Source organism: Arachis hypogaea, chromosome 11, assembly GCF_003086295.3.
Source record: "Arachis hypogaea cultivar Tifrunner chromosome 11, arahy.Tifrunner.gnm2.J5K5, whole genome shotgun sequence".
NCBI classification, from domain to species: domain Eukaryota; kingdom Viridiplantae; phylum Streptophyta; class Magnoliopsida; order Fabales; family Fabaceae; genus Arachis; species Arachis hypogaea.
Window position 1 is genome coordinate 52780811 of NC_092046.1, and position 5472 is coordinate 52786282.

Below are 5472 nucleotides of genomic sequence, written 5' to 3' on the forward strand. Positions count from 1 at the left end.
GTAGGCCACCAGAATCCACAATCTAAGATTTTTCTAGCTGTTCTTTGAGGGCCAAAATGTCCTCCACTCTTAGAAGAGTGGCAGACCTCTAAAATAGACTGGAATTCTGATTGGGACACACACCTTGTAATTACCTGGTCAGTACCACACCTCCATAAATATGGGTCATCCCATATATAATATTTAGACTCACTTTTCAGCTTGTCTCGTTGATGCTTAGTAAAATTAGGAGGGAAAGTATGGCTAACTAGATAATTAGCTACAGGTGCATACCAAGGAACTACTTCAGATACTGCGTGCAAGTTATCAAATGGAAAAGTATCATTGATAGGAGTGGAGTTAGTCTTGATGTGCTCAAGGCGACTCAAGTGGTCTGCCACTAAATTCTGGTTACCACTCCTATCCTTAATTTCTAAATCAAATTCTTGTAGCAACAGTATCCAACGTATTAACCTTGGTTTGGACTCCTTTTTAGCTAATAAATATTTTAGAGCTGCATGGTCCGAGTACACTACCACCTTAGTACCAAGTAAATGGGCTCGGAATTTATCCAGAGCAAAAACAATAGCCAAAAGCTCTTTTTCAGTAGTAGCGTAATTAGACTGAGCAGCGTCTAGGGTCTTAGAAGAATAAGCAATTACGAAAGGATCCTTACCTTCGCGCTGAGCCAGCACCGCTCCTACTGCATGGTTGGAAGCATCACACATAATCTCAAATGGCTGGCTCCAGTCTGGTTCTCTCACAATCGGAGCTTGAGTTAAGGCGATCTTCAGCTGATCAAATACATTCATGTAGTCCTTACTTAGCTCGAACTCAACATTTTTCTGTAGCAGTCTGGATAAAGGCAATGCTACCTTACTGAAGTCCTTGATAAATCTCCTGTAGAAACCTGCATGGCCAAGGAACGAACAAACTTCCCTCACGGAGGAGGGTAAGGTAAACTAAAAATGACATCTATCTTTGCTGGATCTACAGAAATATCAGTGTTAGATACAACATGTCCTAGTACAATACCTTGTTTTACCATAAAGTGGCATTTTTCAAGATTTAAAACAAGGTTTGAACTAACACACCTGTCTAATACTCTAGCTAAACTATCCAAGCAAAGGCTAAATGAATCACCATATACGCTAAAATCATCCATGAAAACTTCCATACAGTTCTCAATAAGATCTGAGAAGATACTCATCATGCATCTTTGGAAAGTAGCTGGTGCATTACATAAGCCAAAAGGCATCCTTTTGTATGCATACGTTCCAAAGGGACATGTAAAAATAGTCTTCTCCTGATCTTCAGAAGCTATATGAATTTGAAAATAGCCTGTATAAGCATCTAAAAAGCAGTAATGGGATTTACCTGACAGGCGATCAAGCATCTGGTCAATAAATGGCAAGGGGTAATGATCCTTGAGAGTAGCTTGATTGAGACGCCTGTAATCAATGCAAACTCTCCATGAATTCTGCACTTTAGTTGTCAGGAGCTTTCCATGCTCATTTTTTACTGTTGTGACTCCGGACTTCTTGGGCACCACTTGTACTGGACTGACCCATTCACTATCTGAGATGGGGTAGATGATATCTGCTTCAAGTAGCCTGGTCGCTTCTTTCTTGACAACTTCTAAGATGGTGGGGTTCAGTCTTCTTTGGGGTTGATGGACAGGCCTTGCTCCATCTTCTAAAAATATCCTATGCTCACAAACCTGAGGGCTGATACCTACTATATCCGCCAAGCTCCACCCAATTACTTTCTTGTGTCTTCTCAGCATAGTAAGCAACTGCTCCTCTTGTTGGGAAGTGAGTTCCCTTGCAATGATAACTGGGAGCTTTTGATTATCCTCAAGGTAAGCATACTTGAGGTGGGGTGGAAGGGACTTTAATTCCAATTTCTGCTCATGGCTAGGCACTTGATCATTTGGAGCCAGTGATGGTTATAACGTGTCTTCATCTTGTCCAGGGGGTGTCCCCACACTTGCATCTTGCTCCATGTTCCTCTCTTCTACTTTCTCCTGATGAATTGCAGCTACAGTTTCATCAATGATGTCGGACTAGAAGATGGAATGATCTTCAGGATGATGCTTCATAGCTTCATCCAGATTGAAGCTCACTACTCTGCCATCTATCTCAAAAGAGTAAGTTCCTGAGAAGGCATGCAGCTTGAATTTTGAAGTCTTCAGGAATGGCCTACCAAGCAGGATGGATGATGGTCTTCCTGAGTCATTAGGGGTATCTCCAAAATATAGAAGTCAATAGAAAATGTGAGCCCCTTAATGCTCACCAGCAAATCCTCAGCAATTCTAACCACAAAGATAATGCTTTTATCTGCTAAAACAAAACGAGTTGCCGACCTTTTTAAGGGAGGGAGCCTCAAAGCATCATATATAGACAATGGCATTATACTAACACACGCTCCTAAATCACACACAGTCAGGAAATTTCACACCATCTATAGTAATAGTAACCATGCATGGACTTGGGTCACTACATTTTTCAGGTATATCACCTACTAAAGCAGAAATAGAACTACCTAGAGGAATAGTTTCTAAATTCTATAATTTATCTTTATGCATGCACAAATCTTTTAGAAATTTAGCATATTTAGGTACCTGCTGAATGGCATCAAAAAGTGGAATGGTTACCTCAACCTTTTTGAATATGTCTACCATTTTAAGGTCTAGTTCCATCTGCTTTCTGGACTTCCTAGCAAGGTACAGAAATGGGATAGGAATGGTGCCACTTGCAGCTTCTGCGTCTCTTGGTGCTCCATTCCTTGGCTGAGCTGCTTCTTCTTCAACCAAGTCTTGAACTACATCCTCTTCTTCAGCATCCTCTGCCTCCACAACGCCTTCAACTTGTATGTTTTCCTCTGAGCTTGGCTCCTCATGATTCCTCTCTTGCAATGTGGTTCCGGACCTCAAAGTGATGGCATTGATGCCACCTTTGGGGTTAGGTATAGGTTGAGAAGGAATTGTACTGGAGCTTGAAGGTTGAGTGTTGGAGGTGCTCGACGATCCCATATGAGAGACGAGAGCTTGTATAGCAGAAGTCAGACCAGTAAGTGTGTTTTCCATGGTCGTTTGTCTTTATGCAAGAGAGTGAAGAAACTCGTCATTGGGAGAGGAGGATGGGTAAGTGATCTGAGGAACTTGCTGTTGGTTGTTCTGAGGCGCTTAGGACTGCCTTTGGTGAGGTGCTCTGTAAGGCTGGTTTTGGTTCTGCTGTCTGTTGTTGTTGTTCCACCTCTGATTTCTATTGTTATCTCTGTCTCCTCTGTTGTAGTTGTCTCTCCATCCTTGGTTGGAATTATCTCTCCATCCCTGGTTAGAATTATCTCTACACCCCTGGTTGGAGTTGTCTTGCCAACCTTGATTGTGATTTTCACTTTGGTTGTAATTACCGCCTTGTTGATTGTATCCTTGATTCGGGGGGTCATAGAAATTATGAGTAGCTGCCAAGGTGTTGTCTTCTTGTTGGAGCTGCAGACACTCATCAGTGTAATGAGTGTAATCAGCACATATTCCCCATACTCTTTGAGAAACCAACTGTTGACTCTGTTGTGGTGAGGGAGACTGAGGTTATTGTTGATTTAGTTGTATCTGTTTTAGTAGGTTGGTCATCTCACATATAGCCTGTGTGAAGGCAGTAGTCTCACTACTAGGGGAAACCTCTGCAACAGCCTTGGGGTGGTTGTTCCTGTGCCTGTGATTTCGAGTGGACTCAGCTAGGTCACTGATCAGTTGCCACGCTTCATCTACGGTCTTGTACTTTTTCAGAGAACCATTACTTGCACCATCCAATGTAGTCTTATCCCGAGGCTTCATGCCTTGAGTGAAGTAGCTGATCAACACTAACTTGTCAATCATGTGATGGGGGCATGCGTTCAGAAGATTCTTGAAGCGCTCCCAATACTCATAAAGAGTCTCTGATTTGCCTTGAATAATGCAAGAGATCTCTTTCCTCAGTCTATCTGTAACTTCAACTGGAAAGTATTTTTCCAAGAATTCTCCCATGAGCATATCCCAGTTAGTAACAGTCGCTTCAGGTTGGGAATAGTACCACTCCCTTGCCTTTTCCTCAAGAGAAAATGGGAAGGCAGTTAGCAGAATAGAAGTTTCATCTGCACCATGACACCTAACAGTAGAACAGGCTGTCTGAAAATCCCTGAGGTGCTTGATAGGCTCCTGAGCAGGTAAGCCATGAAACTTAGGCATTAAGTTGATTAGCGTAGTCTTCAGTTCAAAATCTGGAGCCAGATTTGGATGACGCGCTTGATACGATTGCAGAGTAAAGTCTGGGGCTCTTGCCTCCTAGAGAGTAATCCTTCTGGGCGCTGCCATGTTACCTGCACATAAATCAACAGAATCAGTAGTAGAGGAGCTTGTTTCTTCCTCGAATGCCGCTTCAGATTCACCTTTAGAAGAGACTGGTGAATTGATAATAACCACTTCACTGCTCTCAATGGATAACTGACGCCGAGCTCGCCTAATACGTGAAAGAGTTCTTTCAATTTCAGGATCAAATGTGGCTAAGCTCGGATCAGACAGCGAACGCGTCATTCAATGAAAGAAATATATAGGTCATGGTAATAAAAAAAATAAAATATGCAAATAAATAAATTAAAAATATTTACACTAACTAATAATTTAGCACTCTATTGCAACTCCCTGCAACGGTGCCAAAAATTGATTGTGGCGGAAATTAGCCGATTAAGAATTTATAATATAAGAACAGCGTTGTAAGTACAGTTCTTAACCAGCAAAAATCCACTTATCAATTTAGAAAGGTTGTCAAAAAAATTAGAATAAAAATACTGGGAGTATGAATCCCAGGTCGTCTCCCAATGAGTTGACAAAAGGGTGCTATCTTATTAATCAGGAGTTTTCTGAGAAATTTTGAGAGTTGGTTGACAGAAAATAAATAATTGTAAATTATCGCAATGAAAATTAGAAGAGATTTATATTTTCAAAAATAAAAAGCCTTGACTAGGGGAATGATTAATTGGAAGTTCTTTCCTTGTTAGAATTCTCTCAAGTGTAGTATAAAGAGATTGTTGTTTTCAGTTAGTTAACCCTTACTAAATAAAGGAAAGTCAAGTGATTGAGCTAACTCTTATTCGCAAAACCTAGTCCTCTCCCTTGGGAAGGTCTAGCGTTAGTAAATAGAGAATTAGCCAACAACTTCCAATTTAACTAATCACTTGAGCATTCCAACTCTAGGGTCTCCATTTAATCAACCCCAAAGTCAAGTTGGGAGTCTACTCCATTGAATTGAAAATTACTTGCACAGAATTAAAAAGGGAATAAAAGGAAGACATGATAGACAATAACTAAAAATCAATTAAAAGTAAAAGTAATCATTTGCATTAATAAATTCTAAAAAAATCCAATTGTAACCCAGAACGAAGATTAAGGATATGGAAGAGTAAAGGAATAAGAAAACAAACTAGAATAATAACTTCAATGGAGGTAATGACTCT

General features: G+C 40.6%; 1 non-coding gene across 1 annotated transcript; it reads left to right on the forward strand.

Moving 5' to 3' along the window:
- Positions 1-3853: 3853 nt before the first annotated feature.
- On the forward strand, positions 3854-3961 carry LOC112724208 (small nucleolar RNA R71). Its single transcript, XR_003163382.1, has one exon. It is a non-coding gene; the product is annotated as a small nucleolar RNA R71 (small nucleolar RNA).
- The last annotated feature ends 1511 nt before the right edge of the window (positions 3962-5472 follow it).